The sequence below is a fragment of the Sminthopsis crassicaudata genome, chromosome 6 (genome assembly GCF_048593235.1).
Source record: "Sminthopsis crassicaudata isolate SCR6 chromosome 6, ASM4859323v1, whole genome shotgun sequence".
NCBI lineage: Eukaryota > Metazoa > Chordata > Mammalia > Dasyuromorphia > Dasyuridae > Sminthopsis > Sminthopsis crassicaudata.
This window is the reverse complement of record NC_133622.1, coordinates 240,026,722-240,039,969: the sequence shown is the minus strand read 5'-3', so window position 1 is coordinate 240,039,969 and position 13,248 is coordinate 240,026,722. Positions and strand designations below refer to the sequence as shown.

The following is a 13,248-nucleotide window of genomic DNA, read 5'->3' as shown; positions in this document are numbered from 1 at the left end:
AATTCCTTTTATGACACAGACATGGTACTGATACCTAAACCTGGTAGATCGAAAACTGAGAAAGAAAATTATAGACCAATCTCCTTAATGAATATTGATGCTAAAATCTTAAATAAGATATTAGCAAAAAGACTTCAGAAAATCATCTCCAAGATAATACACTATGATCAAGTAGGATTTATTCCAGGAATGCAGGGCTGGTTTAATATTAGGAAAACTATTAATATAATTGACCATATTAATAATCAAATTAATAAGAACCATATGATCATCTCAATAGATGCAGAAAAAGCATTTGACAAAATCCAACATCCATTCCTACTAAAAACTCTTGAGAGTATAGGAATAAATGGATTATTCCTTAGAATAATCAGGAGTATATATTTAAGACCGTCAGTAAGCATAATATGCAATAGAAATAAACTGCAACCTTTCCCAGTAAGATCAGGAGTGAAACAAGGTTGCCCACTATCACCATTACTATTCAATATAGTACTAGAAACGCTAGCCTCGGCAATAAGAGCCGAGAAAGAGATTCAAGGAATTAGAGTAGGAAATGAGGAAATTAAACTATCACTTTTTGCAGATGACATGATGGTATACTTAGAGAACCCCAAAGACTCTGCTAAAAAGCTACTAGAAATAATTCAAAATTTCAGCAAAGTGGCAGGATACAAAATAAATCCACATAAATCCTCGGCATTTTTATATATCACTAACAAAATGCAACAGCAAGAGATACAAAGAGAAATTCCATTCCAAACAAATGTTGATAGTATAAAATATTTGGGAATCCATCTACCAAAGAAAAGTCAGGAATTATATGAGAAAAATTACAAAACACTTGCCACAAAAATAAAATCAGATTTAAATAATTGGAAAGACATTCAGTGCTCTTGGATAGGCCGAGCGAATATAATAAAGATGACAATACTCCCCAAACTAATCTATTTATTTAGTGCTATACCAATCAGACTCCCAAGAAACTATTTTAATGACCTAGAAAAAATAACAACAAAATTCATATGGAAGAATAAAAGGTCAAGAAGTGCAAGGGAACTAATGAAAAAAAACTCAGAGGAAGGTGGTCTAAGTGTACCTGATCCAAAGCTATATTATATAGCAGCAGTCACCAAAACCATTTGGTATTGGCTAAGAAATAGACCGGTAGATCAGTGGAACAGATTAGATACAAAGGACAAAAAAGGGTACATCTATAGCAATCTAATCTTTGACAAACCCAAAGATTCCAACATTAGGGATAAAAATTCATTATTCAGAAAAAACTGTTGGGAAAACTGGAAATTAGTATGGCAGAAATTAGATATGGATCCACACTTAACACCATATACCAAGATAAGATCAAAATGGGTCCATGATTTAGGCATAAAGAGGGAGATAATAAATAGATTAGAGGAACAGAGGATAATCTACCTCTCAGACTTGTGGAGGAGGAAGGAATTTATGACCAGAGGAGAACTAGAGATCATTATTGATCACAAAATAGAAGATTTTGATTACATCAAACTAAAAAGTTTCTGTACAAATAATACTAATGCAAACAAAATTAGAAGGGAAGTAACAAATTGGGAAAATATTTTTAAAAACAAAGGTTCTGACAAAGGTCTCATTTCCAAAATATATAGAGAACTGACCATAATTTATAAGAAACCGAACCATTCTCCAATTGATAAATGGTCAAAGGATATGAACAGACAATTCTCAGAGGAAGAAATTGAAACTATATCCACTCACATGAAAGAGTGTTCCAAATCACTACTGATCAGAGAAATGCAAATTAAGACCACTCTGAGATACCACTACACACCTGTCAGATTGGCTAAGATGACAGGAACAAATAATGACAAATGTTGGAGGGGATGTGGGGAAATTGGGACACTAATACATTGCTGGTGGAGTTGTGAAAGAATCCAGCCATTCTGGAGAGCAATCTGGAATTATGCCCAAAAAGTTATCAAACTGTGCATACCCTTTGACCCAGCAGCGCTACTACTGGGATTATATCCCAAAGAAATACTAAAGAGCGGAAAGAGACATATATGTGCCAAAATGTTTGTGGCAGCTCTTTTTGTTGTAGCTAGAAACTGGAAGATGAATGGATGTCCATCAGTTGGAGAATGGTTGGGTAAATTGTGGTATATGAAAGTTATGGAATATTATTGCTCAGTAAGAAATGACCAGCAGGAGGAATACAGAGAGGGTTGGAGAGACTTAAATCAACTGATGCTGAGTGAAATGAGCAGAACCAGAAGATCACTGTATACTTCAACAACGATACTGTATGAGGATGTATTCTGATGGAAGTGGAAATCTTCAACATAAAGAAGATCCAACTCACTTCCAGTTGATCAATGATGGACAGAGGTAGATACACCCAGAGAAGAAACACTGGGAGGGGAATGTAAATTGTTAGCACTAATATCTGTCTGCCCAGGTTGCATGTACCTTCGGATTCTAATGTTTATTGTGCAACAAGAAAATGATATTCACACACATGTATTGTACTTAGACTATATTGTAACACATGTAAAATGTATGGTATTGCCTGTCGTCGGGGGGAGGGAATAAGGGAGGGGGGGTAATTTGGAAAAATGAATACAAGGGATAATATTATAAAATATATATATATATATATAATAAAAAAAATTAAAAAAAAAAAAAAGTCCATAGAAACACTGAAGTACTACAAAATGCATATAGCTACAGAAAAAAAAATCAAAGACATGATCCTTTTCAATATTTAGTATATGAAGTATATCCTAAGACACTCACAATACAGAAGCTTTCTTTAAGAACAGAGAAGTTGGACACCTTAAATGAGTTCCAAAAATTAATAAGAGATATCCAATAAATGTGACCAGGGTTAGGCTTAACTACCAATAAACTGCAACCTCTATATGACATTTTAAGGGGAGACAGTGCTTTGAATTCACCACACCAGCTTACAAAAGAAGTGCAAGAGGCTTTGAGAGAAGTTGAACTGGCTTTATCCAATGTGGTTGAAAGAGTCACTCAAAAACCCTTGGAAATATCACTTTTTGCTACAAAAGAGGCACCCATAGTAGTCCTTCATCAAAGAGACAGTATGATTGAGTGTTTAAGCAACCCAGTGCAACCAGAACAAAGCCTTACTCCTTACCCAGTGCTTGTGGCTAGAATTTTATTACAGGCCATTAAAAGAGTAGTACAATTATCTGGGATGAGTCCTCCAAAAAGAAACACATTCTATACTAATGCACAAATTAATATATGCCCTGAGAGCATTTCATAATGGCAAATTTGATTGACCACAGCTCCAAATTTTCCACATGGGTCTCCATTAAAAATAACCCGGCTACTACATAATAGGCAATGCATTTTTGAAGAAAAGGTTTCTAAGGTTCCTCTTACATGACCAATCATCTTTGCAGATGACACCAAAGAAAATATTTTTGCTATACACTTCATGAGTTATCCATAAAGAGAATAGTCAGAAAACTCCTTTTCAGTCCACTGAGCACAACAAATTTTTTGCTGTCCTGTCATTTGCTCTCACTTATTACCCAGGAGACATAACTATAATTACTGATTCATCCTATTCAGTAGGTGGGGTAAAAAGAATTGCCACAGCCCAAATAAAATTTACAGCCTCTAATATTTAACAGCTCTTTAAGGAAGTTCAAGAGCAAGTGAGAAAGCATCCAAGCAAAAGTTATATGTTGCATGTCTACTCACATAGTGGACTTCCAGGTACTATTTTTGATGGAAATTCAAAGGCAGATAGCCTTTTCACTATGTTATCCAGTACTCCTTTATTTCAGAAAGCACAAGAATCTCATTCTAAATATCATCAAGCTGCTCAAGCTTTACATTTACAAATTGGAATAACAAGAGAGCAAGCTAGGAGCATTGTAAAAGCTGTATAGCTTGCCTTCCTTTCCACAATCCTACACTCCCTCCAGGGAAGAATCCTGGTGGTTTCAGACCCAATGAAATCTGGCACATGGATGTGGCCCATTATAAATCTGTTGGTCATCTGTCTTTTATCCTTGTGGTGGTAGATACCTTCTCAGGATTCACTTTGGCAGTGCCAACAGCAAAAGAGACAACCTGAGTGGTCACTGAATTCATGTCCAAGCATTTTTGAATTATGGGTGTGCCACAAGAAATAAAAACAGACAATGGGCCTGCATATACTTCTAAATATTTTGTGCACTTTTGTGCACAGTGTACGATTTTATACACCATTGGCATTCCTTTTAATCCTCAAGGTCAGGCAATGGTAGAGAGAAGAAACAGAGACACTAAAGCAATCCTCAAAAAAGAAAGGAAAGCAGGAGCCACAGGTAACCTTAGAGAACTTCTAAATTTAGTTCTCCATATCATTAATTTTCTAATTTTTGACAAAGATGCATTGGTTCCTGCAGACAGGTTTTCTAACCTGTGGCAGTATCCAGTGTGAGAAGCTCCACTGTCCTTAGATAATCACCAGGTGATGTGGAGAGACCCAGAAAGTGGTGAATGGAAGGGACCAGAGAGGTTAGCTGCTTGGTGGAGAAGCTTTGCTTGTACTTCTTCAGATGGAGAAGGAAACAGATGGGTGCCAATGAGTCTTATTCTCCTTGTTCATCAGGGAGAGACAGAAAAAGAGAAAAACAAAGGAGAAGATCTAAGAAACATCTGACACTGAAAGAGCATGGCTGATAAGGAGACTGTTAAAGATTCCCTAACACAAGATAAGGCTGTTAAAGAACTTTAAAACCAGCAGGAATCATTGGATTTCCTAACACAAGATGAGACTAATGCACAATGGACTTATGGACTTTAATAAATTCTCAATTTATAATTATTTGATTATGTTATTTGTTACATACTTCTAGCAGTATACATGCTATGTTACAATATATATATGTTTATATAAATATGTGTAATACCTCCCATATTGATGGAGTTATGTTTCAAGGCCATGACCACCCTATGTTCTAAATCAAAAGAAAGGGAAAGATGTTGGGATTACAAGGTGATAACTCAGGTTGTCTAAACAATTCTCTAGCTCAGAGTTGACACCTTTAGCAGTTGACACCTTTAGTTTTCTCAAAAGGAGTTTACACATTTAAAGGAGTTTTCACTTTTAAAAGGAGCAAGTTGATTGGTTGAAGGATTTCCCACAAGCCCCTGAATTCTCATCTGCCCATTCTCTGGGAGGATAAAAGAGACAACATGGGGCCTGGGAAGCAGTCTGGATTTGGGAAGGACTAGAGCTGGAGGAGATTCAGAGCCAGCATTCAGGAAGAAGAAGAAGAGGCTGCTGGAGAAGAAAACCAGGAAACCTGCTCCCAGAGAAGGATTCCAACTGAGGGAGCATCCTAACTTTACACAGCATGCCTATACTGAGAGGCACTGAGGAGGCCGCCCTAGGAGCCACACCGGGCAGTGACTACAGCCAGATTCCGGACAGGGAGAGAGCCATGAAGAGCACCAGGAACCTGCTGGTGGACGGCAAGGAGAACTGCCTGACGTTCGGGGACAGTTTCGAGAAGAGGCCCAAGTCCTACTCCCACACGATCGGCTATGATTTGAAGCCGGCCTCTGTAGGCCCATCGGGGGAAGGTGAGCTCCAGGTGAGCAAGGGAGACGAGGTCAGGGTCTCCCTGCCTCACTTCCCTGGAGCTGCAGCCCCAAAGACTGTCTTTAAAGGAAACAAAAGACCCTATGAGGCAGACTGTATTCTCCTCATTAATCAGGATACCGGCGAATGTGTTTTGGAAAAAGTCAGCAGCAGCCCTCAGGTCAAGAAGATGAGAACTGAGGGAGGGAGCAAAACCCAGGTAAGAGTGGAAGCGCCCCCTACACCGGCACCGCCCACTCCCATAGCATCGGGATCCCTGCCTCACTTCCCTGGAGCTGCAGCCCCAAAGACTGTCTTCAAAGGAAACAAAAGACCCTATGAGAGAGACTGTATTCTCCTCATTAATCAGGATACTGGAGAATGTGTGTTGGAAAAAGTCATCAGCAGCCCTCAGGTCAAGAAGATGAGAACTGAGGGAGGGAGCAAAACCCAGGCAAGAGTGGAACCGCCCCCTGCACCGGCACCGCCCACTCCCATAGCATTCTGAGCCGCAGGGAAGACACCTGTTGGACCAAAAGCCTGTCCTGTGGAAGAAGATCTTCTCGGGGAACTCCAGTTGTTGGACATTAAGAGACAGCTGAGAGCCTGGATGGAGCAGATGGACATGTTCACAGACAGCAGCTCCTCAGACTCTGACAGCTCTAGCAGTGAAGAAGAGGAGCCCGCCCCCGGAGGCTCGTCCTCCCAGCATCCTCCTCTGCAGTTCCCTCACAGAATCCCTCTGGGGAACAGCAGCACCAGCCAACTCCCCGACAATAACCGGCTGATGAGCATATTGCAAGAAGATTTACAACTGAGTGACTCCAGCAGCAACAGCAGCTCCTCTGACTCTGACTCTGAGAGCTCCAGTAGTGAAGAGGAGGAGCCCGCCACAGCCAGAGCCGCGTCCTCCCTGCATCCTCCTCTCCCTCACAGAATCTCTGTGGGGAACAGCAGCAGCCAGCTCCTCGGGAATAGCAGGACAATGAGCATATTGCAAGAAGATTTACAAGTGAGTGACTCCAGCAGTGAAGAGGAGGAGCCCGCCTCCAGAGACTTGGCCTCCCAGCATCCCGTCTCCCTCACAGAATCCCTGTGGCAAACAGCAGCAGACTGCTCCCCAGGAATGACCAGCTGATGAGCATATTGAGAAAAGATTTAAAACTCAGTGACTCTGACAGTGACAGCAATGACTAGCCTTGGAACTTCCTGCATCTGAATTTGTTAGAACATCTGGATAGATGAAGGACACAAGCAGAAACCCACCCCCAAGGAGAGCATTTGGCCCTTAGTGAGCCCTGAGTCTCACTGAACCTGAGCAGTGTACACTTTTATATATTATAGGCTTACATTTTTACCTCAGAATCTGGGTAGCATGTTAAAATCTGGGTAGTATAAAACAAACAAACAAACAAAAAACAAAAACAAAAACAAACAAACAAACAAAAAAAAAACAACTTCCCAGATCTATTAGAAGTATATTACAAAGTAAAAATAGAAACCCCCACTCAATCACTTTCACCTTCAGAAAGAAACCCCAAATCAGAAATACTCAATCAAAATTCAGAGGATTCAAAGAAAAAAAAAAGTGTTGTGAACAGCCAAAAACAATTTAAGAATAAAGGAACCACAGTCAGGATGACACAGGACTACTCTGACAACTGACTTTAACTTATTTAACATATGTTGTTCCATCTAGGGGAGGGGGTGGGGGGAAGGAGGGGAGAAATTGGAATAAAAGGATTTTCAAGGTCAATGCTGAAAAATTACCTTGAAGATAGATTGAAAAATACATCTTGTAAATAAAGTTATGTAAAAAAAAAAAAAAAAAAAAAAAAAAAAAAAAAAAGAGTAGTGCCCTGCTTTTGCAAAGGGATGAAAGTTACAGGTTTGTTGATGGTTGGAAGAGGCCAAGGACTAACTGGAGAATTTTTTGCTTCTAGGAAGGCCTGTCCTCCTTCATTTCTCTAAGGAGACCAAGGTCCATCTGAGCCAGAGACAGACTCAGAAGGGTTGAGAAGGACTGGAAATGAGATGTTCCATCTTTGACTGTTCTCTCCTGCTGGCTCTCCCTCCTCCTGCACTCCTCCACTAAGATCAAGACTGGGTCAGATGAGCAGACTGTCACAGAGAGCAGGAGGAGATTGGGACAGATGCAGACTGAGACAGGATCAGACTGACAGACAATGTAATGGAGACTGTGACAGACACAGATTGCAAAGGAGATGTGATTCTAGATTCTATTCCAGACTGTTCTCAATGGGCTCCTTTCCTCTTCAACTAAGCAGGGATTTAGTAAGTCTTCAATATATTCAAGTATTTCTCATCATGATGACTTTAAAGTCATACAAGGAGTTGTCAACTTTGAATAAAAAAAAAAAAACAATTATATTAAAATGTCCACAACTACTGAAAGAAGTCTGTTTCTTTACTTTTTTTTACTAATTTGATAGGCAGAGACCTTACCCATAAATTCCAATCCAATATTTTCTTCAGTAATTTTTCAAAACTTGAAATGTGGTCATAGCTTTAAAAATAATACAAAGTAGACTCTTCGGCTGATATTTAAATCCATAAGAAAGACTATGAATAGGGTTTCATATTTATTTGGATTTTATTTCCTCCTCTCTATGTAAAATTTGAGTGAGGATCTGGTGATTTATTGCTACTTTTTGTGGCCAAAGCAGGTTGAAATAGTGGTGTGGACTTTTTTTGGCAGGGATGTTGAAAAACAACTAGGAAGAAATTACGGCCTTAGTGCCTTTTATCAGAAATCTTTAGGATTGAAGAACGCAGCCTACATAACATGAGTTCTGTATATCTTCAGTTTAGTTAAATGATATTTAAATGACATTATAAACTATTATTTTTTAGGAGCTTAAGGAATCATGTAGCATGTTTTCATTTGAAAGATAGGTAAGCTGAAACTCATATTTCCGACAAGATGGGGGATCATTTTGGTATATAATTGCTGGAATGCATGTTGAGATTTGGTGAGAGATCAATTTGTTATGATTGGGATTGATTGAAGATCACATTCTGCTAGAACAGGTAGAATGATGATAGACTGCAAGTCTATATCATAGGAAATCAAATGAATCAATGGAGACATTGAAGCTAGAGAAGAAATGACATAATTCCTAGCTGTTGATGATTTACTGTCTTTCTGTTCTTTATAGTATATGGCATTATAGTTTTAAAACTGAAAAGAAATTTAGATTAAATTGATCCAATGATAGATGGAGAAACTGAGGAACAGGCAAGTTAGATACTTGTCCAACTTGAGACAGGTAGTAAGTAGTAGAAATGAAATCAAAACACTAATCCTTAGATTTTAAATGAAGATTGTGTGTGTGAGTGTGTGTTTGTGTGTGTGTGTGTGTGTGTGTGTGTGTGTATTTATTTATTTATTTTGCATCTTACTACCTTCTTGTCTTCCTAGGACTTTCAAGAGAACTAACTACTAGAGCTGTCTTTCTTTTACAGTGACTAAACTCAGATTTTCTCTGCTGACTTTATTCCCTGTCAACTGGTTTTACTCTCTCATAAGACTATTATTTCAGTGAGCCATTTGCAGCCAGCTCTCACAGTGGGAAAACAGGAAATAATTAATTTTAAAAAAGCTTTTGAAAGCATTTTAATTTATTTCCATTTGTAAATGTTATTACAATTGAGTGATTTATTAATCTTAATGAACAGTAATTCCAGAATGATAAACTTTGTTCAATTGAGATATTTTAATTTAGAATTCTTCTGTGTCTCTACATTATTGATTGAAGATAGCCTGCTATACTAGTATTACTACCACTGAAACGAAATTTTTTACAATGTTCTTTTCTTCAAGGAACTCAATTTTAGTTGTAGACTCATAATAAAAGATAAATGAGATGAGATGACACATCATTTTGAAAGCTATTCTATTGAATGAAGAAGTTTAACAACATCCTAAAAAAGGGTAACAAAGGAAATGAAACATTCACAAATAGAAAATCAAAAATGATCATGCTTTCGAATTTTAGCCATCATTGTTAAAAATCATTGCATATTCTTTTTTTACCCATCTGCTAACTATAGACAAATAGAAAGATACATATTGCCACCTGTCAACATCCTATTGAAATTGAAGTTGAATCCTGCACTAGAAAGAAGACTGAATGTTGAAATAAGATTTACTTTACTACTTCTAAGACCAATGTCATTGAACTTTATATATTTGTGATGGGTGAATGTGTATTTATTCAAATTTCTTTTTTTTTATTTCTGAAACCTTCAATATCATATTAATGCTATTTGTCAAGAAAACAAGCTTTTAAAGCACTCACTATATAACAGGTGCGGCTTTAAGTACTAGTGGTACAAAACAAAAATGTAAGCCAGAGGGGCCACAAAGGGGCCAGGCCAGAGCTAAGGAGCCAGGGGTGGCTGGCCCAGCTTCCCCATGAAGGACTGAGGAAGCTGACTCACAAAGCAGCAACCATAGGGTTTGGAACTGAGCCATTTGGAATTATGGGGTCTGAGAATCCAAGTCTACACAATCCGAGTTGTAAGATCATGACCTTCCGTCCTACCATTGAGGAGTTTCAGGACTTTGGGAAATATGTGGCCTACATTGAATCCCAAGGAGCTCACAGAGCAGGACTTGCTAAGGTGATCCCACCCAAGGAGTGGAGACCTAGGAAAAGTTATGATGACATTGATGACATGGTGATTCCAGCTCCTCTTCAACAGGACAATCTGGGTTATTTACCCAGTATAACATAAGGAAGAAAGCCATGACAGTGGGAGATCATCGCCACTTGGCCAACAGTGAAAAGTATTGTACTCCTCCACACCAAGATTTTGAAGATCTGGAACGTAAATACTGGAAGAACCTGCCTTTTGTATCTCCAATTTACGGCGCTGATATCACTGGTTCTTTATATGATGCTGATGTGCAGGAGTGGAATATTGGGAATTTGAACACCCTTTTGGACATGGTGGAACACGAAGGTGGGATGATCATAGAAGAGGTGCACACTCCCTACCTGTACTTTGGCATGTGGAAAACCACCTTTCCCTGGCACACGGAAGACATGGATCTCTACAGTATCAATTACCTGCACTTTGGGGAGCCCAAGTCTTGGTATGCCATACCTCCAGAACATGGGAAACGTCTGGAACGCCTGGCAAAAGGCTTTTTCCCAGGCAGTTCTCAGGGATGTATTGCCTTTCTCCGTCACAAGACGGCTCTCATCTCTACCTCCGTCTTAAAAAAGTACGGCATCCCTTTTGATCGGATCACTCAGGAGGCTGGCGAGTTCATCATTACTTTTCCCTATGGATACCATGCAGGATTCAATCATGGTTTCAACTGTGCTGAGGCCACCAATTTTGCCACATTGAGATGGATTGACTATGGCAAGATGGCTACTCAGTGCACCTGCTGAAAGGATATGGTGAAAATTTCAATGGATGTTTTTGTGAGACTGCTACAGCTGGAGCGCTATGAACTGTGGAAGCAAGGAAAAGATATTATTGCTTTGGACCACATGAAGCCTACAGCACTCACTAGCCCCGAACTGAGTGCTTGGAAGGAGACCAAGGCTGTGCTGAAAGCTAAGCTCCTTGGGAGACAAATTAAGGAAAACAGACACTGGAAAAAGACTGAGGAGGAGAGAAAACCAAATACAGACAGGAAGAGAGAGCAGAACAGAAAGCCTGGCCTATGGTCCCACAAAAAAAGAAGCCAGCCTAGGAGGCATAAGGCGGAAGACCAGAAGTCTTTGGGAGAAGTTATGGCTGCAGAAACCCTTTGGGAGGAGGGCAAAGTTAAGGAAGAACCCAAATATGAGGCTGATCTAGAAGAAGAAGAGCAGCACAAAACTCCTGAAGGCAGTGAAGGCGATGGTAAGACCAAACTCTGAGGACTATGGACAGAATCCTGATGACCTGGCCTTCATGGAGAGCCTCTTGCAGTCACAATACCAGCCTGGAGCGCAGAGCCACATGTTTGGTACAAACTCAATTTTAGAACCAACATCTCCTGACCTCCTCCACCCCCACCCTGACCCCCTTTGACCCAAGCTAAGCACCCAGGCAACAGTGGAACAAGTGGACAGCCCTCTCCCTGACCCATGCAATAACTTGCTGTGAATTCCTTTCATCTATATTGAATTTGACCATCTGAGAGACTTGTCTGGCCACAGGCTACCTGGACTCTGCTCAACACACTGCTGATGGTCCTAGGAAAGGAGGCAATGGTAACCTCTCAGATTGCCTGTCACCCGGAGGCTTTAGAACAGCTTCTGCTCCTGGAGCCCATGGATGCCTGGCTCTTGTCTTAGGCTAGGAAGGATTAAAGGTTACATTACAAAAGCAAAAACTACTCAGATTTGTAAACCATGTAAAAGCTCTCATCTTGAAAAGTACTATTCACTGACTACTGATGCAGGCTTTGCAATGTGATTTCTGTACAGAAATCACCTTTGTGAAGTTCTTTCTATAAATACTTATTGTTAAAAATATAAGAAAAAAAGGGAAAAGGAGAGAAGAGAGAGAGAAAGAGAGAGAGAGAGAGAGAGAGAGAGAGAGAGAGAGAGAGAGAGAGAGAGAGAGAGAGAGAGCTCTGAGAGTTGAGATGAAGCAGATGGGGACTCTCAGGGACAGCAGCTCCTCTGACTCCCAGAGCTCCAGCAGTGAAGATGAGGAGTACACCTCCAGAGACTCTTCATCAAGGGGATCCTCCTCTGCAGTCCTGTCACACAAACCCTGTGGGGAACAGCAGCAGCTCCCCGGGAATAACCGGCTGATGAGCACATTGGGAGATGATTTACAACTGAGCGACTCCTGCAGTGACAGTGATGTCTAGTGTTGGGACTTCCTGCATCTGTTTTGTTGCATCCAGAAAGTTGGAGGACACAAGCAGAAAGCCACCCCCAAGGAGAGCATTTGGACCTTAGTGAGCCCTGAGTCTCACTGAACCTGAGCAGAGTGTGCTTGCATATATTATGGGAATACACTTTGACCTCAAAATCTGGGTATAATAAAAAACACACAAACAAACAAACAAAAAAAAAAAAACAAAAAAACAAAAAACAAAAATTCCCAGATATGTTGGAACTATAAGACAAAGCAAAAATAGAAACCCCAACTCTATCACTTTCACCTTCTGAAAGAAAGCCCAAATCAGAAATACTCAAATACAGAGTATTCAAGTCAAAGAAAAAAAGAAGTGTTGTGAACAGCCATAAACAGTTCCAGGATCAAGGAACCCCAGTGAGGATCACACAGAACTACTGAAATACTGACTTTAACATATTTAACATTTATTGTTCTACCCTCCATCTAGGGGAGGCGGTGGGAGGAAGGGAGGGGAAGAGTTGGAACAAAAGGTTTTGTGAGGTCAATGCTGAAAAATTATCTTGAACATATATTGAAAAATATATCTTGTCAATGAAAAGCTATTAAAAAAAAGAGTAGTGGCCTGCTTTTGGGAAGGGATGTCAGTAAGAGGTTTGCTGATGGTTGTGGGACAGCAAGGAAAAGCTGGAGAATTTTGGCTTCTAGGAAGGCCTGTCCTCCTTCTTTTCTCCACTGAGACCAAGGTCCATCTGAGCCAGACACAGGCTCAGAAGGGTTGAGAAGGACTGGAAATGAGAAGT

The 13,248-nt window shown here is 40.0% G+C and overlaps 2 pseudogenes; both read left to right on the top strand.

Moving 5' to 3' along the window:
- The first annotated feature begins 5,381 nt into the window (after positions 1–5,381).
- LOC141547452 (ELL-associated factor 1 pseudogene) lies at positions 5,382–6,746 on the top strand (annotated as a pseudogene).
- Positions 6,747–10,114: 3,368 nt separating this feature from the next.
- Positions 10,115–11,511, top strand: LOC141546830 (lysine-specific demethylase 4B pseudogene; annotated as a pseudogene).
- Positions 11,512–13,248: the final 1,737 nt, after the last annotated feature.